The following is a 22,613-nucleotide window of genomic DNA, read 5'->3' on the forward strand; positions in this document are numbered from 1 at the left end:
TCGAGCTGATTAAAACAGCACCCGAGTCGCTCACTTTATCCCTAGCAGAGCTGCGATGGTCACATGCCATGCAAGAAGTAGTCAAATCCAATGCCCACCATTTGTGGTGGGGGGTTTCCCCCCGATTTTTAATAAATCCCTTCACCCAACCCTCAGGAACAGGATATGGTGGAAGAGAGAATCGGGCAGAGCTTAATGAAGGTTAAAGACCCTTTTCCTAAATTGAAATCCTAAGTAATTACATGTGTGTGTGTGGCCTCTGTGTGCAACAGCTAATAAAAATTCATCTACAGAATTGATTTTTTGTTGTTGTTGTTTTTCTGCAGACTGAAATCAGACAGAGTAGGGCTAACACAGCAGCCGCCAGACAATTTAGTAAAGGGGATAATTAGCTAAGGGGGACTTTCTCCTTTGGAGAGACGGAGAGTGACGGCTGCTCCCAACTTTCCTGCTGGAACTCGGCTTTCGCTGTGTTCTAGGGAAGGGCCAGTTACCAATCCTTTCTCTGCCTCTTTACTCGCCCTGCTGGATTGAGCAGCAGATAAGCGCTGAACAAATCTTTTGTTCAGAAGTGCAGTGAAGCTTCCAGCTTTTGGCATGATCATCTGGTGGAGGCATCTGTTTTCTTGTGTTGACCCATTTCCTGCTAATGGCCAGGTCAGTATATAAAAATCCTCTTGGTGGTGGTCTTAAGCAAACCTAAGACACCTTGGGCATAATTCCAGCATTTCTAGACTTCAAAAAGCATCTTGATGGGAGAATAACCTGTATTACAGTGAGTACAAGAGTGTACTACATTAAGAAGCAGGGTGTCTGAGAAACAGCCTTGCTAGACCTACACTGTGTATCCCTATGTCCATCCCCTGAGTCCTCCAGTCCTAGAGGTGATGGGCTCTGAATCCCTGTGTCCATCCCGAGTCCTCCAGTCCTAGAGGTGACAGGCTTTGTATTACTGTGTCCATCCTCTTAACCCTCCAGACCTAGAGGTGTCAGGCTCAATATCCCTTTGTCCATCCCCTCAGTCCTCCAGTCCTAGAGGTGACGGGCTCCAAATCCCTGTGTCCATCCCGAGTCCTCCAGTCCTAGAGGTGACTGATTCTGTATCCCTGTGTCCATCCCCTGAGAGGTGACGGGCTCCGAATCCCTGTGTCCATCCCCTGAGTCCTCCAGTCCTAGAGGTGACGGGCTCCGAATCCCTGTGTCCATCCCCTGAGTCCTCCAGACCTAGAGGTGACTGGTTCTGTATCCCTGTGTCCATCCCCTGAGAGGTGACGGGCTCCGAATCCCTGTGTCCATCCCCTGAGTCCTCCAGTCCTAGAGGTGACGGGCTCCGAATCCCTGAGACCATCCCCTGCATCCTCCAGTCCTAGAGGTGACGGGCACTGTGTAACATATACCCTAAAAAAAGAGAATCCAGGAGTTCCGCTGGGGGAATACCAGAGGAGAATTTATGTAAATATTGCATTATCTGATGAACAGTTCATACAGTTGGATGTTCCTGTGGTTTGAAGTTGAAGAATAAACCGTTTTTGAGTTTTGCTGCTGACTGCAGGGTGGTCATTTGGACTAGAAGGTGAACAGCTGTCACACCGCAGGCAGCCTATCTTAACTGCCAGCCTTGTTTCCCCACAGAGATTTGGACCTTAACATTCGAGTTCCTGGGGGAGAATAGGGTAATCCCACCCGCTAACACGTCTTTCCCCAGGTTGAGGCACCAAATAGCAAGTGAGTGAGGGTCCGACAGAGTCTGCCTTTCACGGAGACTCCAGCCCACTCGGACCCAGACCCAGACAAGCCCAGGCAAAGGGACGTTACATCAGGTTTTTGTGACTCTTGTTCGTTGGGTAGGGAATGGTATTTTCCTTGCCTCACTCGATGTAATAAGAGTATTCTGCTATCGAGGTGCTTTGTGTTCTCTAGAAGCTCTGGACATGCCCAAGGTATTTTGGTTCACTTAAGACTATAATAACCCAACCAAGATAGGAGCCCAGCATCCTGTCTTCAGCAGTGGCCAGTCACAATACCCAGGAGATCCCAGAAAGCTTCTCTTGTTGGCATAATGGTGGCAGTCTTTTTGTTAGACAGGAGCTGGTCGGTCAGAGGAGACGGAGCCTGTACCTTGGGCTGTGGTGGAAGGACGGTTTAGGTGAACAGGGCGCAGAGGGCTTCTGGGAGGGGAGGGGGACATGTCCTTCTGTGTATTTGTTGTGCTTTTATGTAATTTATGATTGTTGTTTGCGATCTCTTTGTCTGGAAAATAGTGTATATGTAATAAACCTCGGTCCTTCTGTCCGTTTGTACAGACAGTGGACGGTGATGGATGAAGCTTTTCCAACTGAACTCATAACTTGTCTCCCAGGAGATTTTTCCGACTTGCTCCACAGCTCTGTCATTCTATAATTTTTCACTTAATGGTTGTCCATTAGATAATGCTCTGTGATTGAGCACTCGGAGTGAGTTCCCATCCCATGTCGGTAGTGTGTGTTTTATACATGGGAAAATCTGGCCTCAGGGCTGCGCAATGACCGTGAGCCCTGTTGCAGCTGAAACTGTTTTCTTGCAGGGAGTGTGGAACTGATTTCGGAGGGTGCTCGGGCGCAGAATTTTGGTTGCAGAGAACACTACTGTACTTGCCACAGTGAGGCACAAGACACAGCTTGGGCGGGTGCCAACCTGGCACAAAGAAACATTTCTAGAGCTGGGCAGCTGAAGCAACCTCCGATCACTGTGCAGAATGTTCCTTAAGGGTATCACGGCACTTCTGTCTTATTCGCTGCACACAATTGATTGACAGTCAGTGTCCTTTCCTGGTGATTACCCCAAATCTAGCAAATCATAGCCTATTTAATTTGGGATTTTTTAAAAATTTTGCATGCTTGATATTTCTTACAGTTCATTATTCTGTGAACCGTACTACTGTCCCAGGAGAGAGCACTGCCACTGTATTCCTGGGCACATGCGATGTGGGTACTTGATCCAGTATTCTGACCTGCTGTTCCAGTACCGAGACCCCCAATGCACAGCTCTGACAGCGTACCTCACCCCAGACCTGTAGCACCACCCACCTCTCCCCCTCCTCACCCATTATTCTCACAGAGGTCTGTCAGTGCATTTCCACATCCAGCCAGATGCTCTTTGGTAGAGATTTGGAGGCTTTGTCAGAATTTCATTTTTGCTATTTCCGTTTCCAAGACACTTTAGTACTCCTGTTTTTTATTTAAAAAACTTTTTTTTGGAAAACTGTAGAATCCATACTGAGTGATGGACCTGCTCTCACAGTTCTAAGAAATAAGATATTTCAAACATTTATAACACTACCACTAATCCTCAGTCTTCTGCAGAGGGTCAAAATATCACATATCTAAGGAAAGAAATGGAAAATTCCTGTGTTGGCTTGGCCTTTTGGACCAGTTTGTTTCCTGCTTCTTCTAGCCAAAACCAAAGGCAGTTTGGGTCATCTGCCCTGCACCTATCTTCGGGTTGTATCATATTTAGCTTTCAGGCTGGCAGGGGTGACTGCAGAGGCAACCAGGTACACCATACCGAGACTCAAACACTGGCTGTCTCTCCCCAGTATGCCAAGCTGACAGCACAAACACTGGCACTCCATGCCGAGAGAGCAAACCCTGGCTGTCTCTCCATGGTACGCCGTGCTGAGAGCGCAAACCCTGGCCGTGTCTCCCCGGTACACCATTCTGACTGTGCAAACCCTGGTCATATCTCCCTGGTATACCATGCCGAAAGAGCAAACCTGGTACCCCATGCTCTTGAGTGCAGGCACCAGGCACCATCCTGCCCCCAACTCCCGAACTCCCTCATGCTCAATGCTATGAGCGCACCCAAATTTGCATGTCATTAACATTGAGCATTAGGGAGTTATTCCGATGCCCTGATCGGGTGGTATTTCTCCAGTGGTGTTCGGAACAGCACTGGAGTTTTGATTAACATAGTAAATGACGGCAGATAAAGACCTGTACGGTCCATCCAGTCTGCCCAACAAAATAAACTCATTTTACATGGTATGTGATACTTTATACCCGAGTTTGATTTGTCCTTGCCTTTCTCAGGGAACAGACCGTAGAAGTCTGCCCAGCACTCTTCTTGTACTAAAAGTTCTGAAGCTAATGTCGAAGCCCCTTAAAATTTATACTCCAGCCCATCCCTATCTATTCAATCACGATCAGGGCGTAGACCGTAGGAGTCTGCCCAGCTCCCGTTTTGTTTCCCAATTACCGGCGTCGCCACCCAATCTCCACTAAGATTCCACGGAACCATTCCTTCTAAACTGGATTCCTTTGTGTTTATCCCACACATATTTGAATTCCATTACCGTTTTCATTTCCATCACCTCCACCACCTCCATCAGCCAGATGCGTGGAAAGAACCATTTTTAACTTGCATATTTGAAGGTTTTTTTGCATGGTGATTGTGAGTGGGGGGGGGGGGGGGGGGGGAGTAGCTTCTAGGTAGGGACATGAAAGTTAATTGAGGGGATTGTAAGACTGAAGGTTTGCCTAGGGTACCCACTACCCTTGCACCATTTGAAAGCAGGAATATAATAGACACTTAAGTAGTTACAAGCTGTAAATGCACAGGAGGAGTCGAAAATTTAAAGCTGTGGAAACAGGGTCCATAAGATTAAAGTGAAAGGGGACAGATTCGGAGTAATCTAAGGAAATATTCTTTACGGGACAGGGTGGTGGATGCATGGGATAGCCTCTTGGTGGAGATGGTGGAGACAGAGACGGTATCTGAAAGCCAGGGATAAGTACAGAATACGTCTGCAGAAGGGATTGTAGAGCCCTGCGTGAGGTGTGGCTAATCTGACGATTGGCCCTTGGGATCAAATGGCGTTATGCACATTGATTTGTACGCTCTTGAGTAATTTTATAGCCAGCCATCTTTGTACTTAAATGGCTTTTAAATTTACATCCTTCGTGTACACTGTTGATTTAGTTTAATGCCTGGTAGTGGAGAGAACCTGAGAATTACTCCGATGTATCTGTTCTGCTTCTAAATACTGGCCGAGTTCTTAAAGTCGCATCTCCGGAACCTGCAAATCATTTCCTCTCCCCTCTCCTCTTTCTTCCCTCCCCCTCCTTTCTTTTGCTTTTTTTTTTTTCTTTTCAAGTGATGCTTTTAATTCTGTACAGTCTGCACTGAAATGATTTTATTGACCACGAGAACAGTTTAACCGGCTGTGGTTATTTGCATTAGAGGCAGCAGACCTTGAACCAGTGTGAGAAGATTAAAGCTGGTCTTTTTGGAAAATCTTCACCTAATGATTTCTTCTCCCCAACAGATCTGTGATTTGCCACCTTTTTGAGTGTTTAAACCTTTTATTTTACATTTTTAGGCCCTCTTTTACATCTTTTTTTTTTTTTTTTTTTTTTTTTCTGAGCCACAAAATTGGACGCAAGGGAGAACAGGAGCCTGGGTGCAGAAGGTTAGGGCTGTTCAGTGGGAAAACCAGCAGGGATGAAACTTACTAGGATTGGGCCTGGAGTTTGGCACATAGGTAACGCAAGCAACAGCCTAGGGCACCACATTTTGGAGGCATGACCCCAATTCCCTTGGCTGTAGGACGATGCTCTGTGATCTCTGGGGACAAACCACCCCTCCCCACCGCTGTTCGGTTCTTACTAGCATTTAGTGTTTCCAGAGCTGCCCCGCAGGTGCTAGCTGGGTGACTAGCAGAACTGGCTTTTAAGTGGACTCCAGGAGGGGAGGGGAAGGGGGGGCATTTCTCTCTTGCTGCCCACCCTTTCTTTGTTTATTACTCTGCCTGCTTTGTCCTCTCCTCTCTGTTCCTCCTTTTCCTTTTCCCACTTACTCCGTCCTTTGTGTGCTCTTCAACCACCCATGTCCATTCCTCTTCTCCGTTTCATCTTCCCCCCTCATTTCTCTATCTCCTTCAGAATGAGGTTCATTTGTTTACTTTCAGACCTCTGGACCCAGGAGAAGCCCCGTTGCTGCTTTAAATCACCTGCAGGCTGCAGTGCCGTATCGAGGGTGCCTGACACCCGGGGCGGGTTGCCGCTGTGCAGCCCCCCCCCCTGGGTGCAGGGCACGGTGCACCCCCCCTCCGGAGCGCTCCCCCCCCCCGAAACGCACCCTACCTTTCAGCGGGGGGCAGGCGGGAGGGCCGATCCGCCCCCCCGTGCACGTCACTGGGAGCTGCGTCGGCTCTGCTGCTTCCCTGCTTTCTCTGCCCCGGAACAGGAAGTAACCTGTTCTGGGGCAGAAAGAGCAGGGAACCAGTGAACCGACACCCCCCCCCCCCCCCCAGCGCGTGCACCCGGGGCGGACCGCCCCACCGCCCACCCCCCCCTTCCTACGCCACTGGCAGGCTGTAACCACAGCAAATGTGGAGGGGTAAGAGAGACCCAGCCGTGGTTCCTCTGCTGTGTCCCGTCAAGAAGCCATGAAGATTCATGATGAACTGACAGTGTACAGAAGACTCCATTAAACATAGGACTTTCCCTTCTCCCCTAAAAGAGTCCACTCAGGCTTTTACGGTCATTTATGTTATTCTCTCCACCTGCTGTAGCCATGGGTCAGATGTACAAAACCTTTTAATAACACAGTGAGATCAGACGCTCAGTCAGGCTATGAGGGTTTGACAGCAGGAGCCCATGCTGCAGGATGGATCCTATTCAAATCCTTTTACTCCGAGGGGCCCTGTCTCCAATTATTATTATTTTTATTATTATTTATTGCATTTGTATCCCACATTTTCCCACCTCTTTGCAGGCTCAATGTGGCTTACAATACATCATGAATAGTGGAAATACAAGATAAGATAGATATTTAGTATTACAGACAGATCTTGGGTGACATGATTATGATAAGACAAGATAGTAGTCTAACAAGCAGATATACTAAGTCTTTTCTGGATGCTTGTGGAGAGATTTACATTTGTTGGTCTTTGTGGTATACCTTGTTAAAGAGATGGGTCTTCAGTAGTTTGCGGAAGTTCACAGAAAGTGCCACCTTTAGCAGAGGTGTGGCCTAGTGGTTAGGGTGGTTGACTTTGGTCTTGAGGAACTGAGTTCGATTCCCACTTCAGGCACAGGCAGCTCCTTGTGACTCTGGGCAAGTCACTTAACCCTCCATTGCCCCATGTAAGCCGCATTGAGCCTGTCATGAGTGGGAAAGCGCAGGGTACAAATGTAACAAAAATAAAATAGATACTATTGGAGATTCTACATGGAATGTTGCTACTATTGGAGATTCTACATGGAATGTTGCTATTCCACTAGCAACATTCCATGTAGAAGGCTGCGCAGGCTTCTGTTTCTGTGAGTCTATCGTGCAGGACGTCAGACTCACAGAAGCAGAAGCCTGCGCGGCCACATTGGTGATCTGCAAGGGCCGACTTCTACATGGAATGTTGCTAGTGGAATAGCAACATTCCATGTAGAATCTCCAATAGTAGCAACAGTGGAGGAGTGGCCTAGTGGTTAGGGTGGTGGACTTTGGTGGAAGTGAGTTCGATTCGCACTTCAGGCACAGGCAGCTCCTTGTGACTCTGGGCAAGTCACTTAACCCTCCATTGCCCCACGTAAGCCGCATTGAGCCTGCCATGAGTGGGAAAGCGCAGGGTACAAATGTAACAAAAAAAAAAAAAAGTTTCAGATTTCATGCTCCTGCAAAATGTTGACCACACAAATTTGTGGGCATCAATGCGTTTTGTAGGCATATTTCAAAGAAAAGTTCTCACGTAGTTCCCTTTGAATTTCCACTGTATAGTGTCAGTACTATGGGCATTTCAGATTTTCCAATGGGACTGTAGGACGGCCCTCAGCCTGCCACTTTCCCTGTAAGATTCATGGAAGATGTTTCTGATCCAAAGGCTGCTATAACGGTGTTTGACCACCACAGACTTTCGTTTACAAGTGTCTGGGCCAGTGTAAAACAGTTTCCTGAGTGATGAACCTGCTCCCACAAGCCTTTGTATAGTTCTAAGAAATGAGATATTTCAGTATTTAAAATATTATATAACACTACCACTAATCCTCAGTCTTCTGTAGGGGGTCAATATATCACGTATCTAACAGTAAGGAAAGAAATGGAAAAATCCTGTGCTGGCTTTGCCTTTTGGACCAGTTTCTTTCCTGCCAAAACCACAAACCCTGGCTGTCTCTCCACAGTACGCTATGCCGAGACTGCAAACTCTGGCTGTCTCTCCACGGTACGCTATGCCGAGACTGCAAACTCTGGCTGTCTCTCCACGGTATTCAATGCCTAGAGCACAAACCCTGGCTGTCTCTCCACGGTAAGCCACGCTGAGAGTGCAAACCTTGGCCATGTCTTCCCGCTACACCTTGCCGACTTTGCCAAACCCTGGCTGTCTCTCCCCGGTATACCATGCTGAGAGTGCAAACCCTGGCCATGTCTCCCCTGTATGCCATGCCAACAGTGCAAACCCTGGCTGTTTCTCCGTGGTATACCATGCTGAGAGTGCAAACCCTGGCCTTCTCCCCATATGCCATACCAAGAGCGCAAACCCTGGCCATCTCTCACTGGTACGCCATACCGAGAGCGCAAACCCTGGCCGTCTCTCCCTGGTACGCCATACCGAGAGCGCAAACCCTGGCCATCTCTCCCTGGTACGCCGTACCGAGAGCGCAAACCCTGGCCGTCTCTCCCTGGTACGCCATACCGAGAGCGCAAACCCTGGCCGTCTCTCCCTGGTACACCGTGCCGAGAGCGCAAACCCTGGCCGCCTCTCCTCGGTACACCGTGCCGAGAGCGCAAACCCTGGCCATCTCTCCCTGGTACGCCATACCGAGAGCGCAAACCCTGGCCATCTCTCCCTGGTACACCATGCCGAGAGCGCAAACCCTGGCCGTCTCTCCCTGGTACGCCATACCGAGAGCACAAACCCTGGCCGTCTCTCCCTGGTACGCCATACCGAGAGCACAAACCCTGGCCGTCTCTCCCTGGTACGCCATACCGAGAGCACAAACCCTGGCCGTCTCTCCCTGTTACGCCATACCGAGAGCGCAAACCCTGGCCATCTCTCCCTGCCACAAAAGGCTATTAGTGACTCTCCGTGCAAGATATATTCCTGAGGGAAATCAGATGCAGGAATGAAATGAATGAATAAATCCTGGTGCTCTCAGCACAGAAACACTTTGCAAGCTATTAACTGTATAGAAAGCGCCTCATGTCAAATGGAAAAGAAATAGCAGTTGGTAAAGTGGCTGAGGGAGAGAGAGAGGTTTTTTCTGCTTCTCACGATTTGCTTTGCTAATTTTATTTCCTTATTTCGATTTATTAAGGTGTTTTTTTCTTTTAGTCCCCCAGTCCCCCCCTCCTTTTATTATTCTAATGTACTGTTAACAGGATGAATCTTACAGAGAAAAGTAAGTGCACTTTATGGTTGGGTCGAAGGGGGTCTTTTGGCCCAAAAGTTGGGGATTATATGGGGAAGAGGTTCGGTCTTGAAATAAGCCCAAACTTAGCAAACATTATTTTGGGCTAAGGCAAAGATGGTCTATCATATTTTTAAAGCTGTTTTTACCTACTAAAGCAATGTGTAAAACATTCAGCGTCTGGCGCTTTAAACATCCCAGCTGTTTCTTTCATTTCAGAAGTATCTTATGTCAATTTTAATCTGCTAAGGTCGCAGGCGATGGTTGGTTGGTCAGCTGGGTTCTATGCCTTACACTTGCATTTCCTGGCTACTTTTCCTGCAAGAAGGCTTTGTAGGTCAGCATTTCTGAAACTTGTCTGCAGCCACATCTGGGGTGTGTGGGGCCCAGGAGCACAATTTTGGCACCAAGCTTTCAAAGGTGTGAGGTCCAAAGGAAAAATGTAGGTATAGATATTGTCCCACTAAGCTGGGAAAAACAGACAAGACGACAGAGAAATTTTCTCACACTGGGGATGGATGAAGGTTGGTGAATTAGAACTCGTGTCCAGGGACTTTTCTTGATGCCTCTAAGTGCTCCACCCAGCTTTCCTGGGGAGGCTGGGACAGGACTCAATGTTGCTCTGAGAACATGACCCTCGGGTCCCACATTGTGGCATGAAGATGGTACCAGGAATTAGTGTGGAATTTGGCACGGGAGGTTTTCATCTCTGGAAAGTGCTCCTATAAATAACATTTTCCTTTCCCCTTTGATTAGCAGGACGCAGGCAGGAATTGGTTAGAATTATAGCCGTCATGTTGTAATATCTTAATGCACAGACATTATTCACAGTGACAGGGGAAACCGAGCTGCTCTCTGTGTGTTGTCTCAGCCGAATAGTCACAAGGCATTTTTCATGCAGAGTGATCCCTTTAATAGGATGATTTGATATTCTCCCTTGAATGTGTTAACATGGACTAATGGTGGAAAAAGCAAATTAAAGGGAGGGGTGGGGGGGGGGGGGTTACAGTCAGGAGGCTTCAGCTTCCTTTGCAACTCCATCAATTTCCCTGGCTACTGATCCTCTTGGTGTTGCTTCTGGTATATACACATTAATTCTTGCTGAGCTACTGTATACTGAAACACACCCCTCTCCTCTGCGGTCAGTGTAACCTGTACCAGACCTGCTGTGTCCCTACACTGTCCGGCCACACTATCCTCTCCTCTGTATGGCATGTACCTGCTGTGTCTCATCAATGTCCTGCCACAGCTTAAAAGGACCATCTGTTTCATCCAGTCTGCCCAGTTACTTCAGCCACTAAACCGATAGGACTTCATTTCTGAACTAGGACAGTTTTCTTCGATGTTCTCCTCTGGTCAATTTTCCCCCCTTGGAAGCTAAACATACAGGATTAAGCTCAAGGTTTGTTATATTCAGGTTCCGCAGGTATTTCTCTGTCTCCAGAGGGCTTACCATCTGAGTTTGTACCTTAGGCAGAGGAGGGTTAACTGACTTGTCCAAGACCACAAGGAGCAGCAGTGGGATTTGAACTGGGCTCCCCTGGTTGTCAGCCTGATGCTCTAACCATGAAGCTAGTTCTCCACTTCATAACTCTCCCTTCCAAGACCAACCAGCCAATGACTAACATGGTGCCCCTTCAATCTTTCTCAGGAACATCCTGCCAGTGCCCCCCTCCCAATCCAGTCAATATGGTGTGCATAGCCTGTCATGGAGAACCATTGCATTTCCCCTAGGACTTCTCTTAGTCACTATGATTGCATCTTGCCAGACAGACCAAGCTGCTATTTAATTCCAACGATGCCTCCATTTCTTTTATAGTTACTCTTCTTTCCTCTACTACTGACTCTGGAAGGGCGTTCCATGCATCCTTCACGCCTTCCGTGATCTGTTGTATTACAATCCCTAGATCTAGGACTTTCCTTCCTTTGAAAAGGGCTTGTTTCCTGTGCATTGTTAGAGACATTTAAATACTTGAAAAGTACATAAGTAATGCCACACTGGGAAAAGACCAAGGGTCCATCAAGCCCAGCATCTTGTCCACGACAGCGGCCAATCCAGGCCAAGGGCACCTGGCAAGCTTCCCAAACGTACAAACATTCTATACATGTTATTCCTGGAATTGTGGATTTTTCCCAAGTCCATTTAGTAGCAGTTTATGGACTTGTCCTTCAGGAAACCGTCTAACCCCTTTTTAAACTCTGCCAAGCTAACCGCTTACTATCATGTCTTCTTCCTGTCTGCCCTTTCCTTATAAGATATTCATATGTAGATCCTCAGGCCTCATCTTGGAGGACTTCCAGTGCAGGTCCGGTACCATTTTTGGTAGCTGCCTCCCTTCTCTGGCTGCCTCTACTGTCTACATTCTCCTTAGGGTAGCTTCCAGAACTGAACACCAGTGACTCGTACAGGGAAATTATCATCGTTCTTTGTATGTCAGTTAAGCTTCAGTCTCTACCCCAGTATCCCTCTGGATCTGGCCACTGCTGCATTATGCTATGGGATATTTATTCATTTATGATTTACTTAGCAGATACATGTTCAAGGCAGATGGCATCTTGCCATTCATGATAATGCTTTGTTCCTCATCCGTGGACATTAATAACTTGACTTTGGTTCCCTTCCCAAAGATTTCAGATTTCTTCAGTCAAAAACATTCAACTTTGCATTTTTTTTTTTTTTGGTGGGGGGGGGGGGGGGGGGGGTTAGTATTTTTTAAAATCTTTTCAGTATCTCCCTGTACTTTCTGGAGGTCTGCCACCTGCTACAACCCCTTCCTATACCTTACCATCACCTATAAAATCCTCCCTTCGTACCCCACTGTGCTTAACATTAATGTAATGTGCATACTAAAAAACCATATTAGCATAGTCGTTAGTCATAACGAGGGTAAGTTTGTAGAGCATTTTCGTTTTCTGGAGAGGGTTTATGTGATGAAAATGACCCTTACAAAATTCTGCAGTGAATTTGTGGGTATAAATGCATTGTGCCAACAAGAGGGCACATGCACATTCCTGGAGGTGTAGTTTAAAGAAAGTTGCAAATGAGGTCAGAAAGGTGCTTGAATGTTATCTCAGTTGTGGTAGGAGCAGATAAGCATGTCCGGCTATAATATGTGCAACTGACGTCGCTCCTTGTGTGCATGTGTGACTAGCGAGTTAGTTACTTCTTCCATTCAAGGCCTGGTTGAAGAGCCAAACTTTCACCTGCTTCCCGAAGTAGAGATAGTCTTGTGTTAAGCGGAACCTCTTTTCGTAGAGCATTCCAGAGTGTAGGGACTACTCCGGAGACAGCTGGCTGGTGGGTATGACATCCTTTGGAAAGGGTGTGGTTAGGGATACTCCTTGGGAGGACCTTACTGTCCTTGAAATTGTATAGAGGGTGATCCCGTTCATCAAGTACTCTGGGCCATTTCCTTTAAGGGTCTATGTGGTCACCTCGCTTACAACCATCTATGAATCTTGCTGCAGTATTCTGAATCGATTGGAACTTGAGCAGACCCTTTGTAGTCAGACCAGTGTAGAGTACATTTGCTTATATAAATGGAATAAAGAATAAAAAGTGGTATACCTCAGTGGCGTAGCAAGGAGGGGGGGCGAGAGGGGCGGTCCGCCCTGGGTGTCAGCTCAGGGGGGGTGCTCCCTGCCAGCTCCCCCCCCCCCCGGGTGCAGCACAATGACCCCCCCCCCCGACCCAGTGCCTACCCTCCTCCGTCCAACCAGCTCCCTACCTTTAAAAAAAATATCGGAATCCGAGGCGAGGCGCAGCGCCTTGCGCCTGCACGTAAAAGAAATGTGCACCGTCTCATCGGGCCTTCCCTCGCTCTATCTGTCCCGCCCTCCGCTGACGCAACTTGCTATTTCCGCAAGGGCGGGACAGACAGAGCGAGAGAAGGTCCGATGAGACGGTCCACATTACTTTTACGTGCAGGCGCGAGGCGCTGCGCCTCGCCTCGGATTCCGATATTTTTTTTAAAGGTAGGGAGCTGGTTGCACGGAAGAGGGTAGGCACTGGGTTGGGAGGGGGGTGTCGCGTCGAGGGGGGGTGTCATCGTGCTGCACCCGGGGGGGGTGCAACGGCGAACCGCCCCGCGTGGCAGCCCCCCTTGCTACGCCACTGGTATACCTATCTGCATAACAGTGTTTCAATTTGTTGTTCAGTAACCACTAATATTGCTCTCTGACTTGGCACCAAGATTCGAATAATTCTGCCTCAGAGACTGAAGTGATAATACTACCGGCTCTTCTATTACATTCAAATGACTCCTGCAGCTCCCAGTGCTACGGCCTAGCAAGCAGCATGTAAATAGCTTCAGAACACGTGACTTCGGGATTGGAGGAAACGTTCTTAGCTGGTTCAAAGGCTTCCTAACCGCAAGAGCATACCAAGTGATATCTAATTCGAATACATCAGCTCCATGGAAACCAGAATGGGGATCACCACTCTCACCAACCCTTTTCAACCTAACGATGACACCTCTGGCCAAATCGTTATCTAACCAAGGCCTCAATCCATACATCTACACAGATGACGTCACGATCTACATCCCGTTCAAACATGATCTAAAAGAAATCACTAATGAAATCAATCACAGCCTCCAAATCATGAACTCATGGGTGGATGCATTTCAATTAAAACTTAACGCAGAAAAAACACAATGAGGGGCATAATGGAACAGAAACGCCTATCTCCATGGGCGTTAATCTCCGAGAACGGGTCCGTGAAGGGGCGGACCGAACCGTATTATCGATAAAAAATAGACGCCCATGTTTTATTCGCCAATGTGTGAGCTGGGCGTTTTTGCTTTTCAGCGATAATGGAAAAGGAAAGTGCCCAGCTCAAAAACGAATAAATCCAAGGCATTTGTTCGTGGGAGGGGCCAGGATTCGTAGTGCACTGGTCCCCCTCACATGCCAAGACACCAACCGGGCACCCTAGGGGGCACTTTTACAAAAACAAAAAAACAGGTAAAAGAGCTCCCAGGTGCATAGCACCCTTCCATTGTGTGTTGAGCCCCCCAAATCCCCCTCAAAACCCACTGCCCACAAGTCTACACCATTACTATAGCCCTAAGGGGTGAAGAGGGGCACCTACATGTGGGTACAGTGGGTTTGGGGGGGTTGGACGACTAATAAGCATTAAGCAGCACAATTGTAACAGGTAGGGGGGATGGGCCTGGGTCCACCTGCCTGACGTCCACTGCACCCCCTAACAACTGCTCCAGGGACCTGCATACTGCTGCCTGGGAGGAGGGTATGACATTTGAGGGTGAAAATAAAAAGTTGTGAAACATCATTTTTTTGTGGTGGGAGGGGGTTAGTGACCACTGGGGGAGTCAGGGGAGGTCATCCCCGATTCCCTCTGGGGGTAATCTGGTCATTTAGGGCACTTTTTGGGGCCTTATTCGTGAAACAACAGGGTCCAGGAAAAGTGCCCTAAATTCTAGCTACAAACGCATCCATTATCGGCGAAGGGCGCCCATCTCTGTTCGGGTGATAACCACGCCCCAGTTCCGCCTTTGACACGCCTTCGACACGCCCCCGTCCACTTTGTCCGCATCCGCGACGGAGTGCAGTTGAAAGCGTCCCAAATTCGGCTTTTGATTATACCGCGTTATTCGTTTTTGTGAGATAAACGCCCATGTCCCGATTTAGGTCGGAACTTGGGCGTTTCTCTCGTTCGATTATAAGCTGGAATGTCTCATCCTCTCATCACAACACAAGCAAACCCGCCACTATAAACACCCCAAACTACATCCTTCCTGTTTCAGACAGCCTGAAAATACTTGGAGTTACAATTGACCAAAATCTCACACTAGAAAGCCAAGCGAAAAATACAACAAAGAAAATGTTCCAATCTATGTGGAAACTCAAAAGAATAAAGCCTTTCTTCCCAAGGGAAATATTTCACAGCCTTGTACAAACAATGGTGCTAAGTCACCTAAATTACTGCAATGCACTGTATGCTGGATGTAAAGAACAAATCAAGAAGCTCCAAACAGCCCAAAACACAGCAGCCAGACTCATATTTAGAAAAACGAAATACGAAAGTGCCAAACCCCTAAGAGAAAAACTACAACTGGCTCCCACTTAAAGAACGTATTAGGTTCAAAATCTGCACTCTGGCTGATAAAATCATTCACGGAGAGGTCCCGGTCTACATGTCAGACCTCATAGACTTTTTTTTTTGTTACATTTGTACCCCACGCCTTCCCACTCATGGCATGCTCAATGCGGCTTACATGGGACAATGGAGGGTTAAGTGACTTGCCCAGAGTCACAAGGAGCTGCCTGTGCTGGGAATTGAACTCAGTTCCTCAGTTCCCTAACCACTAGGCCACTCCTGAACACTAAAAGATCAGCACGCACATTCCTGAACCTCAACTACCCCACTTGCAAAGGACTAAAATACAAATTAACACATGCATCCAGCTTCTCCTACATAAGCACGCAGCTATGGAATGCATTACCACTCGCCGTGAAAAAAATGCACGACCTAACTAACTTTCGGAGATCACTGAAGACCAGCCTGTTCAACAAGGTATACCACAACGATCCATCCTAATTACCAGACAACGAAACTCAAGCCTGAACTGGATAAAACCTAACTCTATACTCGACTACCAAGGTCTACTCTACCACGAATGAATTTTAACGCAATACCACTCTATCTCTTATTCCGAATATGATCTCTTTATACTTGACTGCTTAATCTACCATGTCAATCATGATCATTAATGTAATACCACTTGGATCTCTCGCTCCGGAAATGGCGATCACCATGACGGAACAATGTAAGCCACATTCCAGTTTTCTATCTCAGACAGAGCAAATACAACAACAGACTTCGAAAGAGACAGGAAAAAATGAGACAGGCATAAAGCAGGATTAGAGACTCTCACAGGTACAGTCTCTGCACAGAGACCTCTCCCATCTCTTTCAATTTATTTATTTATTTATGCCTGTCTCATTTTTTCCTGTCTCTTTCGAAGTCTGTTGTTGTATTTGCTCTGTCTGAGATAGAAAACTGGAACCTTTATTACAGCTACCCTGCTCCTGAAATATGTTTCAAATCGCCCCCTCTGGTGCCGTGGCCCAGCTGCTTTGTACTTTCCATATGTCAGGATGGTTTCTGGGGTCCAACCGCAACCAGAGCAACACCAAGAAAGCATACGAATAATGTTATCTGCTTTGATTTAGAAGGACTGCACTGTTCATAGGGAAGCTGGCCGAATGTTCAGGTTCTAAAAGCTGATGGCAAATTTTCCACCCCAGAGATGGCTGCAAGCCCAGTTTCCGAAGTATAGTTGAAGCACATTGTGATATATTGTGGATGAAATTATTCTTAATAGTAAAACTCTTGTTTTGTCTCAAGCATGACAGAATAACATGCTGAATCTTAATGACTTTGCAGGATTTTACTGCAAATATTTGTTAACAGGGTAAATTGTGGTTGTAACACTATAACAAGACTTCAGAAGAGATGAACATAGTGGGGTCCTTCTATCCACTTCTCCGAAATGTGTTTTCTCTGCTTAGCAAGATGGTTTGGCGTCACTAAGCAAAGGAGACGAGCAGTGATCTAACTACCAAAAAGCATCAGAGTTGGGCTCCTTTAGAAACGTATCTGCATTCGTGACAACATATGTAAATATCACATTTCACTTGTGATAAATCTTTTTTTTTTTTTTTTTTTACAATGTTTATACATAGAGTTTTTCTTATGTATCTAATGGCAAGATGCTTTTATGTATGGAGAATGTTATTCTTTCTAAATTGTTTAAATGTCTCTGAGGAGATTGTTCTTTTTACAGTTTTGCAAATACTGCATTGTTTTCCTTCTGTACTTCACAAAAATATCATAAAAATTCTCATGCAAAAAAAATTTAAAAACCACCTGTGTTTTCTGGTGAGATTGGGAGGACTGGGGTGGGAGACTCTAGCTGGCTTTATCTCATCCCATAGGATTCAGAATCGGAATTATGAAGGCAGCGTCCTGTGCAACCGCTGTACTGATTTCCAACTTAGCGCTGGTCAGGTAGACTGCGCGTCAAGTGAACGAACAGTGGATCCAAAAAAAGTCCTCTCGCAAATGGTGTTTCCTAAACAAGGTTTATTTAAATCAATGGGTTGTTTTTATTGATTTGAATAAAAGACCTTGTTTAGGAAACACCATTTGTGAGAGGACTTTTTTTGGATTCACTGTTCGTTCACTTGACTTTCGGTTCTCCTGTGGAGAGATCACCTTCTGTAGGTGTTGGCTTCAGGTAGACTGCGCACCTCAGACGTGTTCGACTCCACGAATTACAGCAGGATTAAAGGGAAAAAAAGACAAAGCGGGTGCAGAAGGTTTTAAACAGTGAGCTGCTCGTTCATCTCGGGACATAGCATGGCGTGGCCTGTATTTAGTTTGTGTGCCGCACTTCCAGGAGCTTACTAACTGGCAGGATTTGTACAGCACAAGGCTTGACACTTTCACTAGTGGATGTTACACCCCTGTTACCTGTAAATGGCTTCAGTCTCTATCTATAGCAGCGCTCGGGTAAGGTCTCAGATTAACAGTGTAACACAAGAACTGCAGAACTGAGTCGGGCCAAAGGTCCATCTAGCTCAGCATCTTATTATAGGGATGGGCAGCCAGAACATTTTTGTCGGGGGGGGGGGGGGGGGGTTCTGTTTTTTGTTGTTGTTTGTTTCAAAACAAATGCCATTAATAGTGTGCAGCCAGCTGTTCCCAACAGTGCACATAACATGGACATAGTGCGCAGCCTTTCCCGACACTGTGCATGACTTGCACATAGTACGCAGCCTTTCCCAACACTGCACGTGACTTGCACATAGTGCTCAGCCTTTCCCGACACTGCGCGTGACTTGCACATAGTACGCAGCCTTTCCCAACACTGCACGTGACTTGCACATAGTGCTCAGCCTTTCCCGACACTGCGCGTGACTTGCACATAGTACGCAGCCTTTCCCAACACTGCACATGACTTGCACATAGTGCTCAGCCTTTCCCGACACTGCGCGTGACTTGCACATAGTGCTCAGCCTTTCCCGACACTGCGCGTGACTTGCACATAGTGCGCTGCCTTTCCCCGACGCTGCGCTTGACTTGCACATAGTGCGCAGTCTTTCCCGATGCTGCACGTGACTTGCACATAGTGCTCAGCCTTTCCCGACACTGCGCGTGACTTGCACATAGTGCTCAGCCTTTCCCGACACTGCACGTGACTTGTGCGATTCGCAGTGGAAGAGTGGCCTAGTGGTTAGGGTGATGGACTTTGGTCCTGAGGAACTGAGTTCGATTCCCACTTCAGGCACAGGCAGCTCCTTGTGACTCTGGGCAAGTCACTTAACCCTCCATTGCCTGCCGCATTGAGCCTGCCATGGGTGGGAAAGCGCGGGGTACAAATGTAACAAAAATAAATAAATAAAATAAATAATCTGAACGAGGAAGGTTGAAAGTTTTGCCTCGTGCCTCTTCCTCCTCCCCTCACATAACCTTCTACCCCCTTCACAAGTGGTTTTCCCCACACTTCCAAAAAAAAAAGCTTATGATTGCTTCCTTAATCTCCACATTGAAAGGATGAAGGCCAAACTACGCCCCTCCCTTACTTATTTGAATTTAAGGAAAGAGAGCCCCAGTGATCCCAATCTTGCTTCGAATATCCTAAAATTCCTGCCCCATAAATGGTGCTCGATTCCCCATCCCTCCGTCATCTGTCTTTTAATCCCTGAGCAGCAAAATGGCCCCAGTTTCCTCCCAAGTTCTCTGATCCTCTTTTCAGCTTAAATAAAAACCCCAAATTGCTCCCTTCTCCACCCTCACCTTCCCTCCCACCCCCTCCCCTTTCAAAACTCTCGCTTCCTTCCATTTGTTTATGTTTGATACGTTGCATTTCAACCTGATCAGGATAAAGACAAAGCAGTTTATAGATTAAAAAAAAAAAATAGAAAAAATACATTAGCTTATACAAAACACATTAAAACAAGAACCATGACCTTAGCTGAATACTAAATGGTAGATAGTTGCTAAGAGTCTAGGGCCACTTAATTTTCATTTATTCAGCGCGTTCTTAGTGAAGGGACCAATCCCCATTCAGAGCTCAGAGTGCAGTGAATAAAGGAATAGAGATTGTGGGTGGGTGGACTCAAGGCAGGGGGAGATAAAGACCTATCCCTTCACCTTGACCTCTCATTTGGGGAAGATTATGAGGAGAAGGGATTTGTAATGAAACAAAAGAAGATCAGGAGGGAGGAGGGGAGGAATGGGGTTGTTGGGGTCTCTGATTTAAAGGTGGGGTTAAGTCCTTACTAGAACGGATCATTTTTGCATATTGTTAGTGTAAGTGCAAAAGTGCATCAGACAAGCACCGGACCAGATAAGAGCAGTCCTACGTGCCTAGTGCAGCTGAATGTAATTCACCTTGAGCTGCTACTGAAAAGCTGTGAGCTAAATCTAACGAAATACATTAGCGAATATTTTCTCTCATCCGTCTCTGTGTCCGACCACTACTTTACAGATGTCCTGAAGACATGGAATGTTAGGTATTATTAGGAAAGGAATGGAAAACGAAAATGAGGATGTTATAATGCCTTTGTATCGCTCCATGGTGCGACCGCTCCTCGAATATTGCGTTCAATTCTGGTCGCTGCATCTCAAGAAAGATATAGTGGAATTAGAAAAGATGCAGAGAAGGGCGACAAAAATGATAAAGAGGATGGGACGACTTCCCTATGAGGAAAGGCTAAAGCGGCTAGGGCTCTTCAGCTTGGAGAAAAGACGGCTGAGGGGAGATATGATAGAGGTCTAAAAAACAATGAGTGGAGTGGACAGGGTAGATATGAAGAGTATTTAGTATTCAGTATTTAGTATTCAGCTAAGGTCATGGTTCTTGTTTTAATGTGTTTTGTATAAGCTAATGCATTTTTTCTATTTTTTTTTTAAATCTATAAACTGCTTTGTCTTTATCCTGATCAGGTTGAAATGCAACGTATCAAACGTTTGCTCTTTCCAAAAATACTAGGACTAGGGGGCATTCAATGAAGCTACAAATTAGTAAATTTAAAACGAATCAGAGAAAATGTTTCTTCACTCAACATGTAATTAATCTCTGGAATTCTTTGCCAGAGAATGTAGTAAAGGCGGTTAGCTTAGCGGGGTTTTAAAAAGGTTTGGACGGCTTCCTGAAGGAAAAGTCCATAGACCATTATTAAAATGGACTAGGGGAAAATCCACTTCTTATTTCTGGGATAAGCAACATAAAATGGTTTGTACTTTTTTGAGATCTTGCCAGGTACTTGTGACCTGGATTGGCCACTGCTGGAAACAGGATACTGGGCTTGATGGACCTTTGGTCTTTCCTAGTATGGCAACAGTTATGTACTTATGTACTCTAAATACTTAGAGGTTTAATCCGATAATTGGGAGGATTAATAAACTTTGCTCAAACTGTGCAAATAGAAGTCATCGGGGTGTTTGATTGACTGTTGCATATTTTCTAATACATAGAAACAAGGTGGAGGCGTCACTGGATTTGCTGAACAGGGAGTGTCCTACTGGTGAACCATGACCCGTCCTAAAAGAACCACCTCCCTGGCAGTGGGTTTGCTTAATACGCATCTCTGTTTGGAGTTCCAGTTACGCTGAGGAAGTAAGCTGAGCCCTCCAGCCTACCCCAGGCTCCGATGCTCAAAAGTAAACCCAGACGCTAGAGGCCATTAGCGCTGTATTAGCACTCACATTTACCTGCGCAGAACGTTCAGAGGCCTGGAGCACGGGAGCAAATGCTGGCACAGACGAACGACGCAAGTAGCATGCTAATGTAGCCAAGCTCGTGTTAATGAGGTCATTTTGTATCCCTCCCCAATGCCCAGAAAAGAGCGCCTGAAACAAAAGTGCCTTATCGCTGCAAAAAATAACGCCAGGTCAGAGCAGGCGTTAGGGTGCTGGAAGAGAGGATTTCCCATGATTCTCGTGCTTTTCTCATGATTCTTCCTGCAAAATCTGCTAGTTTTGATTCCTTTTGGAAGCAGAAGGAAGCCCGTGCAAGCCTTTAAGCACTGGTCGTGAGAAACAGCAGACCCAAGCGAAAGGACACATTGGTGTCTGTTTCCTATGTCTAAATTTAAAGCGTCCATGCTAAAAAAAAAAAAAAAAAATTAAAACATCCAAAGTGAAAACACTCATTGGCATCTGTTTCCTGCATCTAAATATGAGTCCAAGCTAAAAAAACAAAAAAAAAATACGCTTATGTTTAGGCCGCAGAAAACGGATGCAAATGTATGCTTCACAGTCGGGTTTTACCAGGCTCATATGTACAGGAGTCGAGCTTATCATGGAACTCTTCTGCGCATGCGTCGAGCACAATCCTTCCACCGAACTCCCTAAAGCTCAGCGCTATGAGCGAGCCTATATTTGCATCTCATTAGCATTGAGCATTAGGAAGCTGTTTGGAATTGCGCCAGAGTTTTGAGCATTGGGGCCCCAGACATTCTAAGATGGAAACGATTGTTTCTGATCTGAAACAGATGACAGGTGATAGGGCTTCATCCATCAATGCGGATCACAAGCGTGGGCTTAAGCTTCCTTAGTTTTGCCATCTTAGGATTTGTCTTGCGTTTTGTGAGCGTGATGGATTCTTAGGGTTCAGGCTGTGTGTTGGAGAAGGATGGTGGTAATAGGAAACTGTTACTACACAGATTGCTTTCTCCTGTCTTGTTGCTCGATTTCCCAATTTTCCCTGTGACCTTGACTATGCTTTGCTCTGTTCTGTCACTTACCCTAGCTTACTGTCTGTGAAGGCAAATCTCCCTGCAACAGTGGTTTTTTGGTATCTGTTTACCACTGAATTTGTCTGTCTTAGAATAACCACCTTATGGGACCCTAATAGTTTAAACCCCTGTCGCAGCCTCTAGGAAGGCGAAACTTGACCACGCTGGGCAATGTATGTTTGAGACCAAGTAGAATAAAATTTGTTCAGCGCTAGAAAACGTGTTTTCTGGTCTTTGTGGACTGCTTGATATCTTCTCTGTGATAACCTCCTTTTACAAACCAGCTGTAATCACATCGTTACACCCAGAAAATTTCAGTAATGTGGAGGGGCATAATCGAACGAAAACGTCTATCTCCATGGGTGTTTATCTCCGAGAACGGGTCCGTGAAGGGGCGGACCGAACCGTATTTTCACAAAAAAATAGACGTCCATGTTTTATTCGACAATTTGTGAGCTGGGC

At 46.5% G+C, this 22,613-nt stretch overlaps 1 protein-coding gene across 1 annotated transcript in view; it reads left to right on the plus strand.

Annotated features, from left to right (window-relative positions):
- The window catches only part of LOC115478389 (solute carrier family 12 member 9-like), a 142,569-nt gene that overhangs the window by 16,525 nt on the left and 103,431 nt on the right, over window positions 1-22,613 (plus strand). The window lies entirely within an intron of this gene.

The sequence above is a fragment of the Microcaecilia unicolor genome, chromosome 10, assembly GCF_901765095.1.
Source record: "Microcaecilia unicolor chromosome 10, aMicUni1.1, whole genome shotgun sequence".
Lineage (NCBI taxonomy): Eukaryota > Metazoa > Chordata > Amphibia > Gymnophiona > Siphonopidae > Microcaecilia > Microcaecilia unicolor.